The sequence below is a fragment of the Cervus canadensis genome, chromosome X, assembly GCF_019320065.1.
Source record: "Cervus canadensis isolate Bull #8, Minnesota chromosome X, ASM1932006v1, whole genome shotgun sequence".
NCBI lineage: Eukaryota > Metazoa > Chordata > Mammalia > Artiodactyla > Cervidae > Cervus > Cervus canadensis.
Genome location: NC_057419.1, coordinates 117,177,623 through 117,196,760, shown reverse-complemented (window position 1 = coordinate 117,196,760; position 19,138 = coordinate 117,177,623). Strand labels below are relative to the sequence as shown.

General features: G+C 44.0%; 1 pseudogene; it reads right to left on the bottom strand.

Moving 5' to 3' along the window:
• Positions 1 to 7,735: 7,735 nt before the first annotated feature.
• LOC122436034 lies at positions 7,736 to 7,854 on the bottom strand (annotated as a pseudogene).
• Between the last annotated feature and the right edge of the window lie 11,284 nt (positions 7,855 to 19,138).

Here is a 19,138-nt window from a genome sequence, read left to right as displayed (position 1 = left end):
GGGCCAGCTCAGCATTCAGCGTGTGAAGGGCAGGGAAACACCCGTTCCCTTGGGCTGAGGGAAGAGGCTCCATCTGAGGGCAGGTGGATGATCGCTGGCTTTGTTTACAGATGTGTCGTCCTATGGAATAAAGAAAGTGTGTAGCATGCACTCAGTATGATGCCTGGCACATAGTAGGCCCTCGAGCAAGCAGGAGATGAGGGCTGTCAGTGGCCCTGCCAACTGTGCTGCAGGTCCAGGCAGGACTTGGGTTGGGGGCTGGAAATAGGGAGGCAATGCAGAAGAGTGGTATGAGGGAGAAGACAGACAGAAAGGACTTGGGGGAACCAAGCCAGGGACAGCCAACAGGATAGGGGAGAAAGGTATAGAAAGAGTAGTGATTAGGAGGCTGGCAGGGAGCAAGTTCTCCCTGGTATACTTGGTCATTTCATTGATTCATTCATTCATTTAGCTAACAAGTATTTATTGAGCATCTACTATGTCCTAAGCCCCGATCTAGGTGCTGGTGATTCAGCAGCAAATAAATTAAGAGAGGGGCCCTTCTCCAACAGAATTTACAGACTCATGGCAATAGGTGACAAAGGAGGTTTGGGGCTGGGCCTGGAGAGTCATAGTCCAAAGCTTACCTACCCAAACTGTGGAACCCACCAAATGGGAGCCCAGAAGTTGTTCATCTCGGTCCTTCTCAGTGGTGATCTGCCCTGAACAGTGGGGCCAATCCCACCCCAAGCTCCTTGACAGGGCCGGTTCTACCTGGAGGCACAGGAGACCCCTGACACTGAGGACTATTTCTGGGGGAAAAAGTCTGTTTCCTGCCCCTTTCTCCTGTGGCCAGAAATGCCTTCCACAGAGAAGAAAGCCTAACTTTTCCCATCTCAAGATCCAAATACACTAGGGAAAGTAAAAGCTAAACTAACTAAATGATGAATGCTAATCACTAGGGGGAATCAAGCAGGGGAAAGGGAAGGGGAGTGTTGAGGGAAGGGCCCTCAATTTACACAGGGGAGTCAGGGAGTCATTTCAATGAGATTCCATTTCAGTGGAAAACTGAAGGAGGAGAGGAGGTGAGCCACATAGATCTCAGGTGGGAGAGAGAACTCCAGAAAGATGGAACAGTCTGAGCAAAGACTCTAAAGTAAGATTGTGCCTGGCATTTTCGTTTTCTTTTTATTAGTGAATCTGTATTAAAATTTATTTTTATTTATTTATTTTGCTGAATCAGGTCTTAGTTGTGGCATGTGGGATCTAGTTCCCTGACCAGGGATCGAAACTGGGCCCCCTTCACTGGGAGCACGGAGTCTTAGCCACTGGACCACCAGGGAAGTCCTTGTGCCTAGCAGTTTTGAGAAACAATCTACAAGTTGTGGCTGGAGCAGAATGTGTGAGGGGGGAGCCGTATACGCTGGCATGATGGGAAACCAGATCACGTGGGGCCTTGTGGACCATGGTTAAGACTTTGGCCTTGACTCGGGATAAAATGAAGAACTGTGGTAGAGTGTTGAGCAGGAATGACATGGGTTGATCTGCAATTGAAATAGTTCAGTCTGGATGCTGTGTTTTATTTTTCCTTTTATTTTTTTTTGAAGAAAACTGAAGTAGAGTTGATTTACAATATTGTGTTAGTTTCAGGTGTATAGCAAAGTGATTCAGTTTTATATGTATTTATTTTTTCAGGTTATTTTCCATTCTAGGTTACTATAAGATATTGACTAGTTCTCTGTGCTGTATAGAAAATTAAATCCTTATTGTTTACAGGTGTTTATCTGTTAATCCCCTACCCCTAATTTATGCATCCTCTTACCCTTTGGTAACCATGTTTGTTTTCTATATCTGAGAGTCTATGTATGTTTTACAAATAAGTTCATTTGTATCACTTTTTTAGATTCCACATATAAATGAAATCATATGGTATGTTTTTCTCTGACTTCACTAAGTATTATAATCTCTGGGTCCATCTATGTTGCTGCAAATGGCAATTTTCATTCTTTTTTTATGGCTGAGTAATATTCTATTGAATATCTCTATATCTGTATCTACATCTATCTATACCACATCTTCTTTTGTCTTGGGTTATAGCCAATTAACAAGATTGTGATAGTTTCAAGTGAACAGTGAAGGGACTCAGCCATACATATCCATGTATCCATTCTCCCCCAAACTCCCTTCCCATCCAGGCTGCCACATAGCATTGAGCAGAGTTCCCTGTGCTATATATATAGTACTGTGATGTATCACATCTTCTTAAGCCAGTTGTCTATTGGTAGGTACTTGGGTTGCTTCCATGTCTTGGCTGTTGTAAATAGTGCTTCACTGAACATTGGGGTGCATGGATCTTTTCAGATTAGAGTTTTCATCTTTTCTGGTTATATGCCTAGGAGTGAGATTGCTCGGTCACGTGGTTTCTCTAGTTTTTTAAGGAGCCTGTATACTGTTTTCAATAGTGACTGCACCAATTTATATTCCCACCAACAGTATAGGAGTGTTCCCTTTTCTCCACACCGTCTCCAGCATTTATTATTTGTAGACTTTTTGATTATTGGCTGCTACGTTTAGATGACAGTGTGGGAGGATAAAGGTAGAAGCGTGGAGGGGACTTATTGACATAGTCCTGGGGTAGAGATGATGGCGGCTCAGGCCAGGATGGTAGAGCTAGAGGAGCTGAGAAATGGTCAGATTCCAGATGGAGTTTGAAAGTGTTGAAAATGTTAGTCACACAGTCACTTCCAACTCTTTGTGACCCCATGGACTGAAGCCTGCCAGACTTCTCTGTCCATGGGATTCTCCAGGCAAGAATATTGGAGTGGGCTGCCATTCCCTTCTCCATGGAGTTTGAAGGTAGAGCCAATAGCATTTGCTGATGGATTGGGTTGAGGGCTTAAGAGAAAAGGAGGAATGAAAAATGATGCCCAGGACTTTGGTTTATGCAACTGGAGGAACAGAGTTGCATTAGAGAGATTGAGAAGGTTGTAGGTGGGTTTGGGGAAGGAAGTAGACACAGGTCAAGCGTTGGGGTTTTGGCATGTTAAATTTGAGGAACTTCTCTGACATCTAAGTGGAAAGGTAGAGTAGACAGTGGAATAGATGAACTTGGAATTGATGGAATAGGCCTGAGTTGACCTTTGGTTGGCAAACGGTAGGGGTCTGGGCAGCTACATGGAGGCAGGGCCCCAGCTAGCTCCTTCCCTCCATTCTCAGGGCTGGAGCTGGATCAGGCACAGGATCCATCTTTGGACAAAGCTGAGATTCTCCCTTCTTTTGCTGTCTCTTTGGCTTGTCTTGGTTTGTCTGTCTTCCCCAGGTCCTAGGCTCCCTGTACTACTTCGGCTGCTCAGGGTTCCACACCTCTTGGCCCCTCTCACTGTCTTTCCTTTAGGAAGCTCTGGGAAAGAAGGAGCAGGCTAGACTCCAAAGTTGGGTGGAGGGTAGGTTGGTTGCAGTCAGCCTGGAGCTCCCTTGGGGTCACTGGCTATTGGCATCAATTTCAGAAATAACTTATAAGGATAAAGTGCTGGGAATACTGCAATTAGTATGTTCTTTGAACCCATAAGTACAATTAACATCTGCTTTGGAGGTTACATTTCTCATGTTTGCAGAAGGGATTTTCCCCCTGTGATGGTGTAGTAACACGTACAAGTAAAATAGTGCATCAATACTGGAGTCTTTCTTGGACATGTGCCCGAGTCTTCTTTTCTGAGTCCCCATTTTCTATCTTGGTGCTGTCAGGTCCCTGGAGGGTACTAGCTGTTCCCATCTCCTCCTGATGCAGAGGGTCACTTAGGTTTTCCAAACCCAGAAACCCTCAGATAACTTAACTTCTGTAATTGCTTAGCAACCTCACTTGGTACCAGTGGGCTGGAGAGTGAGCTACTGTTTCCCAGGTGTGGGGCAATATCACAGATGTTCTTGGCATGTGGCTAAGCAGCCAATCACAGACAAAATCAAAATTGGGTGCCCTGGTGCACATGGAGATGCTGTAGTTATTAACCAGAATGAACCCTCTTCTTTCCTTGATAACTAACACTATTCCTTAACCCTGCTCTTATGGACTGCACATTGTGTACATGGATATACTGGCAGGAAGCATGGAATTATTTATTTTCTCATCACGTTCTTCTGACATAATTGCATAGAAACCTTATGGCGCTTTGGAGATCTGTTTATGAGTCACAGAAATTAACTTTCTTTTCATACGAGGTCTTTATAAAAAGAAAAAATAGAGCCAAGTGCCTGTTCTTTGAACTTAAGTTGCCTTTCTATGACTCGCTGAAACCTGAATCTGAATGTCTGTTAGTCTTAGCCTTGCTTTAGCTTTGAATTTCAATTATTCAGCCCATGCACCCAAGAGAATGCCTGAAACAAACGTCCCAAACTAGATCTCACCCATTACTGAACTCAATCATTTTTCTCCCCTGTCCCTGTTGCCTAGGTAGTCCCAAAGGGACTATGGGGAATCCACAGAACTCTGTAATGAAATAGCCACCTAGGGTTTTATAAAAATGTTTGGAGCCCCTAGGTATGGAGGAGATTACGATATCTCCTGATGCTATATGTTAATCAACTGAAAAATAACATTAAACTGAAAATAAGTATAAGGAAGCCCAACAAAGTTGTTTTTTCCATAATGATTATATAATTCAATTCTATTTCTGAAATACCAAACCTCAAATGCTTTCAGCTACTTTTTTGGGGGGTGCCTAGCTTCATAGGAATCCTAAGCATGGGATGAATTTGTCTATTGGGTAAACCATTGCTGTTGCCAATGAATATTTTGTCACCATGTTTAGCTCCAAAAGTAACTGGGGGTAAAATGTGTTCTTCGGCTGTTCATTATCACTTCATAATCCCTGGAACAACCTTTAAGAGAAGTGTTTTCTATTTAAAAGGACTGAGCTTACAGCTTGGTCTCATTGCCATTAAGAGAAAGAAGGTACTGGGGATTTCTTGGCAGTCCAGTGGTTAGGACTCTGTGCTTCCTCTGCAGGGGGCCTGGGTTCAATCACTGGTCAGGGACCAGTTTCTCTCAGAGCTAGGACCATAGGCAACTGCTGATCATTGAATGGGTTGGGAAAGATCAGACTTTCAGTTGAATTGGAGCTGGGCTGCTGGAACAGGGGGGTGGACTAGAGTTAAAAATGCCCAGGACAGCATGTACAGTGGGGCAAAACCCAGAGAGCCCGGGTCAGGGTCCACACAAATCTGGTGCTGAGGGTAAGCCATGAGAAAAAGCAGAGGGGTATATTGGAACCCTTCCCAAAATGAAAAGGAGAAGGAAGTGGAAAGTAGTTCTTGGGGACCACAAGGTGGGGACAAGAGAGGTCAGGAACTCATTCAGGCAAGCATAAGACTCAAATTCGGAGACCTAGGGATTTCCTGGTGGTCGAGTGGTTAGGACTCGGTACTTTGACTGCTGAGAGCCCGGGGTTTGATCCCTGGTTGGATAACTAAGATCCTTCAAGCTGCGTGTCGTGGCCAAAAAAAAAGAAAGAAAGAAAGAAAAGAAAACCTAGAGAATGTACGACAAATATCAGTTTTGTCCAAAAGTGCTTTATGTCCATTGGTGCTGCAAAACCCTGGTCCCAGGATATGCCCAGCCCCAAATAGACAGGTGTGAGCAGCTAAGTGGTGGAGTCTGACTGATGGTAAAGCTAAGGGATCTGGGAGAGGAGCACATGGACTCTGATTCACTTGGTCTGATGAGCCCAATGGGAAGGTGCACGTTTTGTCCGAGATAGAGATGAAAATGAATAGAGAAACTCTTGTTTGTCCAGCCCACCTTAGACTATGGGGTAGTCCAGGACCTGAGTGGTAACCAGGTGCCAACCTTGTTCACAAAACACCCATTGGCAAAGGTGCTGGCTCATCCAGTACATAGACTCATTGCATGGTTAGAGCATATGGCTAAGTCCCACCCAATCTCAGATCTTGATCTCTAACCCCTGGACTTCTGACTGTCCCGGGGTCCTGAGAGGTTCAAATTCCTCTTTGTGCGGCCATGGAATTTGTTGTACTCTGCAGTTCCGTTGTCTTACTGTATTCCTGCCAATGCTTTCTTGTGCAGCTCCTGAGATCAGTTAAGAGTAGGAACCTCCCTCTCCTGCCCCCACCATGATTACTGATAGCTCTCGGCCAGCTTTTACTGGTCTGGTCTCACAAGTCATGTTTGGGCATCCTGGTAGCCTTAACTTTTAAGTTTTGCAGTGCCATTCTGTCAAAAGGACTGAGGGCAAGGTCCCCAAACCCCAGACTGGATGCCCTTGAAAGACCCCATGCATATTTGTACTTGAAGCATTTCCTTCTGACTAACAGTCAGCAGGGGTCCCACACAAGCCAGGAGGCTTCTTTCTCTCGTCCTACAGGTGGAGTTCTTGTTTTCCTGATAATTAGGGTCACTTTCCTTTCCTCTCTTTGTTTGGAAATCCTTATTTCAATTGACCCAAGGACTTGCTTCTTAGCCCCCCAAATCATTTTTACTATTATATTCACTATATATGGGTTAAAGATAGTACTTCTTTTTACTATATTTTATTGCCATTCAAAATAACATAGACTGCCATTTTAGCCATTTTAAGTGTACAATTCAATAGCATTAATTACATTTACAGGGCTATACAGCTATCATTTTAAAAATATTTCGCCACCCCAAACAGAAACTCTGTACCCATTAAGCAATAACTCCCCATCCCCGACTCTCTCCAGTTCCTGGTAACCTCTAATCTAATCTGTCTCTATGAATTGATGTATTCTAGATATTTCATATAAGCGGAACCATATAAGCTTTTTATGTCTGGTTATATAATTTATAATGTTTTCAAAGTTCATCTAAAGTTGCAGCTATGTTTTAGAACCTCATTTCTTTATAAAACTGAACAATGTTCCATTGTATGGATTTTCTTTATTCATTCACCTGCTGATGGACACTTGGGTTGTTTGCACCTTTGGGCTATGGTGAACAATGCGGTTATGAATGTGGGTGTACAAATACATGTTTGAGTTCCTGTTTTCAATTCTTTGGGGTATATACCTGGCAGTAGAATTGTTGGATCATATGGCAATACTACTTTAGGGGAACCAGCAAACTATTTTCCACAGAGGCTCCATCTTTTTATATTCCCACCAGCAATGTATGAGGGTTTCAGTTTCTCTACATCTGTGCCAACACTTATTATTTTCCATTTTAAAAATTATAGCCATCCTGCTGGGTATGATGTAGTATCTTCTGTGGTTTTGAATTGCATTTCCCTGATGATTATTGATGAGCATCTTTTCATGTACTTATAATCCATTTATATATCTTCCTTGGAGAAATGTCTATTCTAGTCCTTTGCTCATTTCAATTAGGATGTTTGTCTTTTTGTTGTTGAGTATTAGGAGTTTTTTTAATATCCTTCTGGATATCAAACCCTCATCAAATATATGATTTACAAATGTTTTCTCCCACATGTGAGTTATTTTTTTCCACACTTTTTCCCCCTAAATGTCTATTTGGTTCTTTACATCTTTTTCTTCACTGGAACTTTCTATTTTTCCATTTATGTCAAGAGTTCCAGATTTCTTATTGGAGCACCTTTTTTTTTTGCCATGCCACATGGCTTGCTGGATCTCAGTTCCATGACCAGGGTTTGAACCTGGGCCACAGCAGTAAAAATCTAGAATCCTAACCACTAGGTCACTAGGGAACTTCCAGAATTCTTTAAAATTAGCTTGGGGATAGATGCCAAGTCTAGTTTTGTTTTTAAGTCTATAGCATCCAGAATTCTCAGGTGGTCTCCCACTGAAGTACCAACCAGGCCCAACCCTGCTTAGCTTTGTAGATCAGATGAGATTCAGTGACTTCAGGGTGGTATAGCTGTAGTTTTTACACTCTCTTGATAGTGTTGATGCAAAAAAAAACTTGAAAAGATTCTTGACATCAAGAGTCATTAAGAAAACACACATTAAAACCACAGAGAGATCATACTTCACACTCACTCACTCAGTCATGTCTGACTCTTTGTGACCCCATGAACTGCAGCCCGCCAGGCTCCTCTGTCCATGGGAATTCTCCAGGCAAGAATACTGGGGTCGGTTGCCATGCCCTCCTCCAGGGGATCTTCCCAACCCAAGGATCAAACCCAGGCCTCTCACATTGCAGGCAGATTCTTTACCAACTGAGCAACCAGGGAAGCCCCTCACTAGGATGGTAATGATCAAAAAGACAAATGCAAGTGCTGGTGAGAACTGTGAATAAATTAGAACTCTTGTATATTGCTAGTGCAATGGGAAAATGGTGCCATCAACTCGTAAATATGGAAGTTCTTTAAAAGATTACACATAAAGTTACTGTTATGGCATAACAATTCCACCTAGGTATATATCCAATCCTAGGTATATATCCAGAAGAATTGAATATACAGATCCACAAATCCATACAGACATTGTACAGGAATGTCATAGCAGCATTATTAGCAATAACCCAAAGGAGGGACTAATTCAACTGTCCATTGAGGAAAGAATTACAAAGTATGGAATATCCATACAATAGAGTATTATTTGGTCAAAAAAAGGGATGAATTCCTGATACATGTTCCATTTATGAACTTGGAAACTCTATGCTAAGTAAGAGAAGCCATTTGCCAGACATATATTTTGTGATTCCATTTGTATGAAATGAACAGAATAGGCCAACATATCTAGAGCTTAGGATGATGGGGAAAAGGGAATGATGGCTAATGGATATAGATTTGTTTAATTTTGTGGTGATAAACAAGAAAAAATTATAGTGATGATTGTACAACACAGTGAATGCATAGAAAACCACTAAATGATAGTTGTTTTTTAAATTTTTGGCCACACCCCATGGCATGTGGGATCTTAGTTCCCAGACCAGGGATTGAACCCATGCCATCTGCAGTGGAAGTGTGTAGTCTTAATGACTGGACCACCAGGGAAGCCCCTAAATGATATACTTTAAATGGCTGAATTGCATGATATACAGTTTATATCACAATAAAGCTGTTTAAAAAATGAAAAGAAAGAAGAATATGCTAGGGACCATATGTGATCCATATTTCCTGTTGTTAACTAGCTAGTCCTTCCCAGAAAAAGTTTGCTGACTCCGACTTGGGCCCAGCACTCTCAGCTTACCTCTGAGGAGGCTAGGACCTGCTCAAGCTTCATCCTGCGTCTGCTGCAGACGCTCTAACCCACCCCTTGTTACTATGGGATGTTACAGCAGCACCCCAAAGTTAGCAATCTACTGCCTAGAGGATTTTGAGATGAAATCCCAAAGCCCTATTGCTCAAGGTTTCCCAATCTTAAGTAATAAACTCTTGGGGAGACTCCAGGGCAATGAGAAACCTCCTCTTCCCATCAGATGGCCCCAGGGCCTCCTTCTAGCCCTGTGCCCCTTGGGATTTCAGAACACAGCTTCTTTTCTGCACTGAAACCGACTTCTGACACCCTGCAACATTTACAAATTGCTTCAGGACAAGAAATCCTTAGAAGGTACACTAAGTAAGACTTTGTATCCCTTATCATAAAACATTTAAAGTAAAATTTAAACACGGATTTGAAACAGAAATTGTAGGGTGTTTCATCTTGCTTCTTCAGGATTAAAGGTGCGTATGAGCCTCTTGCCATGAAAATAGCCCTGTGGTAATGCTTTGCTTTGCTCGAAGGAATGTTGGGGAGAGGTCTTTGTGCCTGCCTCTTCGTTTCTGGTCTTTTGTTGGGTACTTTGGGGGTTCTGCTCCCACAAATGAAACTATGATCTCTTTCTTGGAAGCAGGAGTATATGCTTCAAAAAATACAATGTGCCATAACATGCAGGTGACGTGACTGTCTTCACCAGGGGTGCATCCTTCCTTCACAGCACCCTTTCTCCACTGACAGGGCCAGGGGCCTGGGAAGCAGAGCCAGGCCTGGAGGGGCCGGTGTCTGTGGAGCCCCTCCAGCTTTGTGTCTTGCACACGTCCTGGCCTCTACCCTGGTTTGTTGTGGGCATCCAGGTTGTCCTCGTTCTCCAACCCCCTTTTTTGTTCCTCTTTGTAGCAACCCCAGTCCATTCTTTGTAGCAGGCTCCACCTTGGCCTCCAGGACTGGATCCAGGGTCTGGGCCTGGGTCCCTGATTCCTGGCGGAGAACTCCCACAGCACGTGCTCACCACCTCCTCCTGCTGGTGCTAGATTTCCAATAATGAAACCCAAAAGTGTGGCCCAAGCTCTCCAAAACAGGAAATTTGCTCTTGACCCTTTATTCTAACAATGTGTGTGTTAATCACTCAGTCGTGTCTGACTCTTTGCTACCCCATGGACTGTAGCCCACTGCCAGGCTCCTCTGTCCATAGAATTCTCCAGGCAAGAGTACTGGAGTGGGTTGCCATTTCCTTCTCCAGGGGATCTTCCTGACCCAGGGATCAAACCCTGGTCTCCTGCATTGCAGGTGGATTCTTTACCATCTGAACCACCAGGGAAGCCTAAATCTAATAGGATGCTGACTCTATTAGTCCCTTCTCTCTTTTTCTCAGAAAGTTTCTGTTGGAAAATTAGTCACCGCCTCGTTGGAGTAGTTTTGATAGGTTTGGTTTTTCATTTTGTTGTTTTTGAGACAAAGGACATGCTTGACTCAAATCCATCCCTACACAACAATAGAGGCTAAGAGATGTAGGTCCAGGTAGGGCTGAGAAAACCTGTTCTCCTGGGGCTCTGCCTGGCACTTGGGTAACCTTGAAGATCACAGCAAGTTGTTTGAAGCACCCTGAACCCCAATAGAAAGCCTCAGATGCCAGACTCAAATGTTCATTTCCCAGTGTTCAGTCAAGTTGCCCAGCCCATTTCTGAGGCCAGGAAACCCAGAGACAGTGGAGCTATTTGTTCGGAGATTCTTCAGTGAAGTTGATGAGCCACTCTCTTTCCAGGAGTGCTTGAAAATGCCAAGAAACTTCATGGATCATTTCACTGCGCTTGATTCCCTCCCGGGTCATGGTTGGCCTTCGTCCCAGGCCTCCTCTGGTAGCCAACTCCCTCATTCCAGCAATCATTTCTTTGCAGGAGTTTGCTTCTAACCTTTCAGCGTGTGTCCCAAATATTTAGGGATGGACTCAATCCAGTAGAGTGATTTCTTTCCTTGAACTCATTGAAATGACTTAGGAAAAATGAAAGCTGTAAGCTGAATAAACATTGCCGGTGTCTCGGCCCAGTCCCTGCTGGCTAGAGCCTCCCCAATCAAGCAGTTCCTGGGGCCCCTTCCGCTCTCTCACCTTCCTTGCCGATCCAAGGGCACCTGGGATGGAAGGATCCAGGCCCACATGTCAGGCTTCTTTGTAAGGTGCCAGTCAACGCTGCTCCTGCAGCGATCAAGTCTGAAGGTTTCTGTATGTGTCTGTTTGTTCCTTCAGGTTTATTATGGGGCGTGACACCTGTCATTGATTATCTGACCGTGTAGCCTGGCTTGGCTGTCTGAGGAGGGAAAGAGTTGGCTTCCCTGTGGATGGGAGCAGGGCCCAGGGCTGGCACGGGGCAGGGCTACATCAGGCTCCCTGGCTCTGTTTACTGCTTGCTATTTTGAGACTTGCTTTGCATGGAAATGTCGCATGACTCCAATGCTCGAAAGAAGTGTGAGCTGAGAGCCACGTGAGGGAAACATTTTGGATGTGTTGACACATTCTGTTTGTCTTCCAAGACTCTTTGGTGGTGTCTGCTGCCCAGGCAAACTGAGGAAAAATGGAGGGCTGTGGAGATTAGATTACCTGACTCCTTCAAGGCCAACAAAAAAAAAGAAAGAAAAGGAAAGACAGGATAAAGAGATTTAAAAAACCACTCAGTCCCATTTTTCGTCACAGTCCATGGGAACATGTGTATTTAGAGACCTAAACTGGGTCTCTGCTTTCATTCTCTTCAGCGCTCGACGTGTGTGTGTGGAAGCTGTCCCAGAAGCCCTTTCTACTTAGGGGTTATAACAGTGGAGTCTCTGGGAAGGCTATGAGAAGAGGCCCTTTTTGCCTCTACGATGGCATTATGATTTTGAAGAGAGATCCATTTTCTTCCCAGAGCCCTGACTGCTTGTAAAAGGGGAAACACACACCCAGGATTTGCAAAGAATGTCTTCCAGTGCTGGAGGAAGGACAGGGAACCACAGGCAAGAAGCAAATGGCCCAGAGTGCCCACGCCCACCCCCAGGAAAATGAGAAAGTGTATTAAGCACAGGAAGGAGCCATTGAGGCCAGCTTTTCCATCTTTGGAGGATTTACTTTAATCACATCTTTCAGCCCTCTCTCCATCCCCAACGCTTCCTGACCTCTCCTTGAACAGACCTAGGTGTCTGTCTCTGGAGCCGGCGCTGTTCTCACGCGGGCTCTGTTGCCCGGCCTCTGATAAGCTATTCCATATGCCTGGGCCCTTTGTTCTCGCAGTGCTAGGTTTTACAGCTTCCCAGTGACTTGGAGTTTTCTTAGTTTGGCAATGGGCTCTTTGGGGATTTGCACCTCCGGCTAATGTACGAATTATTTTCCTCGTTGCATCATGTCCGTTCCTAATTTTGCAAACATCGTATAAAGACCCACCAGAGGGGTACAGGAAGGAATATAGAGTTTTGATTCCCCAGGCAAACCTTTCAGGCACCATCTGGGACAACCTACTCAGAAAGGGAAAAGCAAAACAGAAAACCCAAGACTTTTGTCCTCATACATTAAAGAGAAACAGAAATGTCCCACCACAACTACAAATGTTTAGGACTCACCTGTAGTCTGCTCACCCAGTAGATAGGCCAGCTTTTAGAACTAAACGCAGTGAACAGGGAAAGCACATGACTCGGAGAAATCAGCTGCGGAAGTTTCAAGGGGTGGGAAGTTACAAGGAAGTGTAGGTGGCTACCCTTGCTCCCCCATCAGAACAGGGGACTGCAGGCTTAGTCTCTCCAGCACTATTCGTTTGTTACTGCCTTTAAATAACTTCACTCTTGCTTTTTGAAGCAACCAGTGCTACAAATATACAGAGGGCCTAATAGTTGTTTTCACATCTATGCTGGCCTAATATACCTTGGAAACAGCATGGTACAAAGCAGTGGTTTTACTGCTATATATTAGATTCACCTGGGGAGCCTTTACAACCTACCCCTGCCTGGAGCCCACCTCCAGGGACTCCACTTTAATTGGCTGGGGTGGGGCCTGGGTGTCAGGAGGCTTGAGTGCTCTCCAGCTGATTTCTAATGTGCAGCCGAGGTTAAGAGCCACTGGCTTAAATGAAAGGACATGGTCTTTGGGATTAGTCAGAACTAGGTTCAAGTCATGCCTCTTCCCCTTAATAACAGTGAAGTTTCGAGCTTCAGTTTCCTTGTCTATAAACTTGGGAGAACAGTCTTCCATCTGTCAGAGGGAATGAGCTAATGTATAGAAAGCCCTTCACAATGTCCGGTGCATGATATTCACTAAATAAACGTTACTCTGCTGAACACATGTATGCTATCTTTAAACCAGTAAGCTCTAATAGTTTGTGGAAATGATCCTTATTTAAGTTTTATATAGATGAAAATGGGCTTCCCATGAGGCGCTACTGGTAAAAAAATAAATAAAACAAAAACCTGCCTGCCAATGCAGGAGATGTAAGAGACGTGGGTTCAGTCCCTGGGTTGGGAAGATGCCCTGGAGGAGGAAATGGCAACCCACTCCAGTACTCTTGCCTGGAGATCTCCAAGGACAAGAGGAGCCTGACAGGCCATAGTCCATGGGGTTGTACACATAGATGAAAATATGTGAGGTAGGAAAAAAACTAAGGTTGTGGAAGAATACTTCACTGAAGGTTTACCATTTAGACTTAGGTTTTCTGGCCTAGAAGAATGTGATGGCATCTTCCTCCAGGAATCAGACCTTAAAAAGTGGGACCCACATGAAGTGCAGTACAGAGTTTATAAATATTTGGTTGTTTGTTTTTCAGATGAAGGAGACAGTTTGATAAGAGATCATATAAAAAAGATCTTGGGGGGGTCTGAGCTAACCACAGATTAAAGAAGGGCAAACAGTGCCATGTGAGTGCTGAGAGATGCAGCACGCTCTCATAACATCCAGAGGAAGGAGCAGAGTAAGTCCCCTTCAGAGGATGCACCCACTTTGGGGCATCACAGGGACTTCAGTGAATCCACAGGAGGGCGATGAAGATATTGAGTGAAGGAGTGTCACGTGGAGGGTGGTTGAAGGAACCAGGGATTTGCAGAGGCTCCATTGACTGTCTTCAAATCCTTATCAAGTGGAAGGATTTGGCTGCTTCGTGTGGTACCAGGGGGCAGGACTAAAATCCCTGGGTGGTAATTCTGAGCACTTTCAGCTTGTCATTGGATGCTGACTGCAGGGCGATCACACTGGTCATTCTAAGAGACTGTGATTCTAGAAGGTTACTATATATATGTATTTTTTAATGTTCTATTTGTTAATTTTTTTGACCTTCCATGAGGCTTGTGTGATCTTAGTTCCCTGACCAGGGATTGAACCTGGGCCCTCGGCAATGAAAGAGCTGAGTCCTAACCTCTCTTGGATGGCTGGGGAATTCCCACATCCTAATTTCTTTTATTTTTTTAGTGGTAAGAATAAATAGTACTTAATTTTTTAATTTTATTGAAGTATAGTTGATTTACAATGTTGTATTAATTTCTGCTGTGCAGCAAAGATTCAGTTATAGATAGATATTCTTTTTCCTATTCTTTTCCATTATGGTTTATCACAGGATGTTGAATATTGTTCCCTGTGCTATAGAGTAGGACCTTGTTGCTTATTCGTCCTATATATAGTAGTTTGCTAATCCCAAACTCCCAATCCTTCCCTCCCCCACCCCCAATATCCATTGCTAACCATCAGTCTGCTCTCTGTGAATGTTTTTGTTTCATAGATATGTTCCTTTTTGTTATATTTTAGATTCCACATATAAGTGAAATCATATGGTATTTGTCTTTCTCTTTCTGACTTACTTTACTCAGTATGATAATCTCTAGGTCCATCCATGTTGCTGCCAATGGCACTATTTCATTCTTTGTTATGGCAGAGTAGTATTCCATTGTATTGCATATATAATTATATATATTAGAAGTGTTAGAAGGTTCCTGTGTTTAAAATATTCCTCTTTCATATGAATCATCCATGACCTAGTGGAGTCTCTGTCACTGACCAGCTGTATGATCCTGGATAAGTCTTTTAATCTCTCTGGGCTTTAGCAGTTCGGCTGGTGTCAAAGGACTCTGGCAACAATATTTATTGAGCAGCTACTATGTATTAGTCACTGTACTCAGCTATTTCTGCCGCCTAGGACATTACTGATTCACAGCATTTCCTCTTTGTCATGTTCACCACAGCCTCCCCAGATCATCCTACTGTAAGCCTAGGTGACAGAATGGAACTAAAGGAACACCCATAGGGTTCTTAAACCAGGACACTAGAAGACTGAGGAAACTTGCCTGTGTGGTTTGATGAGGCTAAGTGGGAATTAAATCCAGATTTATCCCTGAAGAGGATAAATGCTCCATAGAAGAGGGTTTTTAAGAAACTCCATCATAAGCTGCTTTTCTATATAAGATTTGTGGATCAAAAGCATTTTCTACACATGCATATGGGTATATATGTAGGCATATAGCAGACTTTGGGAACCTCTGGTTCCATGCCTAATTATATCCAGCCCTGGCAAAGTTCAGTCAAAAGTTTGTAAATCTGTGGGAGGGGGACAGGTTAGATTGAGTTTGCTAGTGAATTGCCAAGTACTCTGGGGCAACTATGAAGTACTATCTGGAGCAGTCAGCCTTGAGGGGCCCTAACAGAAAGATAAACCTGGAGTTTGCCTGGATCTCTCTCAGTCTAGAGTTGGTGGAGTGGATTGAGTGAGTCTGACCCAGAGTGAGCCAAGGGTCAGCTTGTGCTGGGGGAGACTTAGTCCATCTTGCCTCCAATTTCCCAGGAACCTCTGACATTTTTTGATTTCCACCTCTGTGCTCAGAACTGGCAGTGGACATGTAGATGAACTTTGAGGAGGAACAGACATCCAGCCCGTTTTGTTTCCTCCTTGTAGCTAAGGGAATCCATCCACGGGCCACTTAGGACTGGGCCCATTGGCCTCAGTCAACCCAGTGGTTCCAGGAAGCCCCTTCTAGGCACCCGACACTCTTCAGTACCTTGTGGACCTGGGACTTCCAGTTCTGATGATCTGTCAGTTGCCTGACTTGGTCTGTTGAGATCTGAGGCGTTCTGTTTCCTTCCTAGCTTCAGATTCATTGTGTAACTTCTTGATTGAGTGAACGATGTCCGGTCTCTCCCAGAAAGCCTGGTACCTAGGCTGCCATGCTCCTGATCTGGGAGTCTAGAGACTGGAGTCCTAGCCTTAGCTCAAGAATCAACTGGCAGCAAAACTTTGGCCAAATCACTTCCCCATTCTAGGCCTCAGTTTTCCCCTCAATAAAATTAAGGAGTTGGCCTGGCTGATACTCTGGGTTTCTGTTTCATTTTCTCTCCTATTTTGTATCTTTCTGTCCCTTTTGTGTACTACACTGATTGATCTTTCTACTTGCCATTTTTTTTTCTTTTTCTCAGCACCCTCTCTGCCCTCCCCCACTGCCAACCCCTGACTCTTCCTTTTATCATTTTTTTTCAGTCGCCTTCTATCTTCCACGTCCCTCCCAACTGTCTTCTTCCTGTACTGCTATTCCCATTCTCCTACATGCCCTCTGTCTTTTTCTTAAATAGCCACTGGAAGGAATGAAGCATATTTGGAAAATAGAATTCAGTGTTGAATTGAGTGCTATGGTCCATTCTCTCAATTATCTGCTGTGGGTTGCTTGAAGATAAAAACAGAGCCCCAGTACCTTACTCTTCCCTAAGAAGCAATCACTGCAAACAGGAGTTGCTTTTGTTAACTGTGTGTGACCTACAATCGACATTGGTTTTGTGGGTCAGTAGCCACCATGGAGGAGAGGGTCCCTGCCCTTGACTGTGGCATCTGACCCACTTGGTTAGCTCAGGCTATCAGCAGGGCATTGCTAAAGATAGCTGGACCAGGTGGGGGCCTCTTATTTGAAGCCTGGGACTTGACAAACCTGTGAGAAGAGAAGGGGTGCCTTGCTTGCTATATCAAGCACTGGCCTTACACATCTCAGCTTTCAGTTTTCACGAAGGCAAGAGTCCTTCCATAATGCCCCGACATTTCTGAATCACTCAAACTGGGGGGGGGGGATGGATACATAGACTTTCTGAAAAATACTTCCAGCTATTTTTTTAGAAGCTGTTCATCAAGAAGCAACTGTTAGAACCAGACATGGAACAATAGACTGGTTCAAAACTGGGAAAGGAGTACGTCAAGGCTGTATATTGTCATCCTGCTTATTAAACTTATATTCAGAGTACATCATGAGAAATGCCCAGCTGGATGACTCACAAGCTGGAGTCAAGATTGCCGGGAGAAATATCAACAACCTCAGATATGCAGATGATACCACTCTAATGGTAGAAAGTAAAGAGGAGCTAAAGAGCCTCTTGATGAATGTGAAAGAGGAGAGACAAAAAGTTGGCTTAAAACTCAACATTCAAAAACCTAAGATCATGGCATCTGTTCCCATTACTTCATGGCAAATAGATGGGGAAAAAGTGGAAGCAGTGACAGATTTTATTTTCTTGGACTCCAAAATCACTGCAGATGGTGACTGCAGCCATGAAACTAAAAGATGCTTGCTCCTTGGAAGAAAAGCTATGACCAACCTAGACAGCATATTAAAAAGAGAGACATCACTCTGCTGACAAAGGTTCATATAGTCAAAATTCTGTTTTTTCCAGTAGTCATGTATGGATGTGAGAACTGGACCCTAAAGAAGGCTGAGTGCCAAAGAACTGATGCTTTTGAACTGTGGTACTGGAGAAGACTCTTGAGAGTCCCTTGGACAGTAAGGAGATCAAACCACTCAATCCTAAAGGAAATCAACCCTGAATATTCAGTGGAAGGACTGATGCTGAAGTTGAAACTCCAATATTTTGGCCACCTGATGCAAAGAGCCGACTCACTAGAAAAGATCCTGATGATGGGAAAGATTGAGGGCAGGAGAAGGGGGCAACAGAGGACTAGATGGTTGGATGGCATCACCAACTCAATGGACATGAGCTTGAGCAAGCTCCAGAAGATAGTGAAGGACAGGGAAGCCTGATGTGCTGCAGTCCATGGGGTCACAAAGAATCGGACATGACTTAGCAACTGAACAATAGCAGCAGCAGCAGTAAGAGCATTCTGGAAGTCAGTGGTTAGGCTTGCGGCAGAGATCATATCCTGGATGAGCAGCACTGGGAGGGTGGGGACCAAGGGCTTCACAAAGTCCTGAGGGTCCCCAGTTTGGAGATCTGCCTTCTGGAGACACTCCACATGGCTAGCCATTCTCTTCTGGCCCATCCCCACTTTCCCCTTGAGAGTCCAAAGGTCAACATTTACACAACCTATCAAAACTATTGCAATTCTAGATTTACTGGAGTGGGAATGAAGCTCGACTCTGTACGCTTTCAAGCTGATTACTCCCAGACCTTTTCTCTACTCCCAATCCCCAACCTCTGAGGTTTACTGCAGCTGCAAGTTCCTTCTACCCTAAAGGAAATTGTGCACTCTTGAGCGTTTAGAATTCCATTGTACTCCATAAAGCTCACGGGCTCTTTCTACTCTGGTGTCTGCTACATTTACAAATGTCACCTTAGCATCCTCCAAAAACATATTAGCTCCTCAATCAGATGTCCTGAGAATACAGTCAACAGAGGAGTCTGCCAAAGGGAGCAGAAATAACTCAAGTTTTCCGCTATGATGGGAGCTTGTGATACATAGGTGTATACTCATCAAAATGAACCCATCAAGTGGCTCTTTTAAGCTTTGTGCATTTCCTGGGTGTAAATTTCACCTCAAAGAAAGAACAATAAACACATTTTACACTCTAGTTAATGCCATGAATGCTAGGGGTTTAGGAGTAAAGTGTACTCATGTCTGCAGCTTATTATGAGGTGAATCCAAAAGATAAGATGGATTGAGGGATGGGTAAATGGATAACATGTGACAGAAAGCAAATACAGCAAAGTACTAACTGCAAATGAAGTTTTCACCTGGGTGGGTTGAAGGCTTACATCGAGGCACTGTCTTGTCTTCTCATCATTGCCATCTTACTCAGGCAC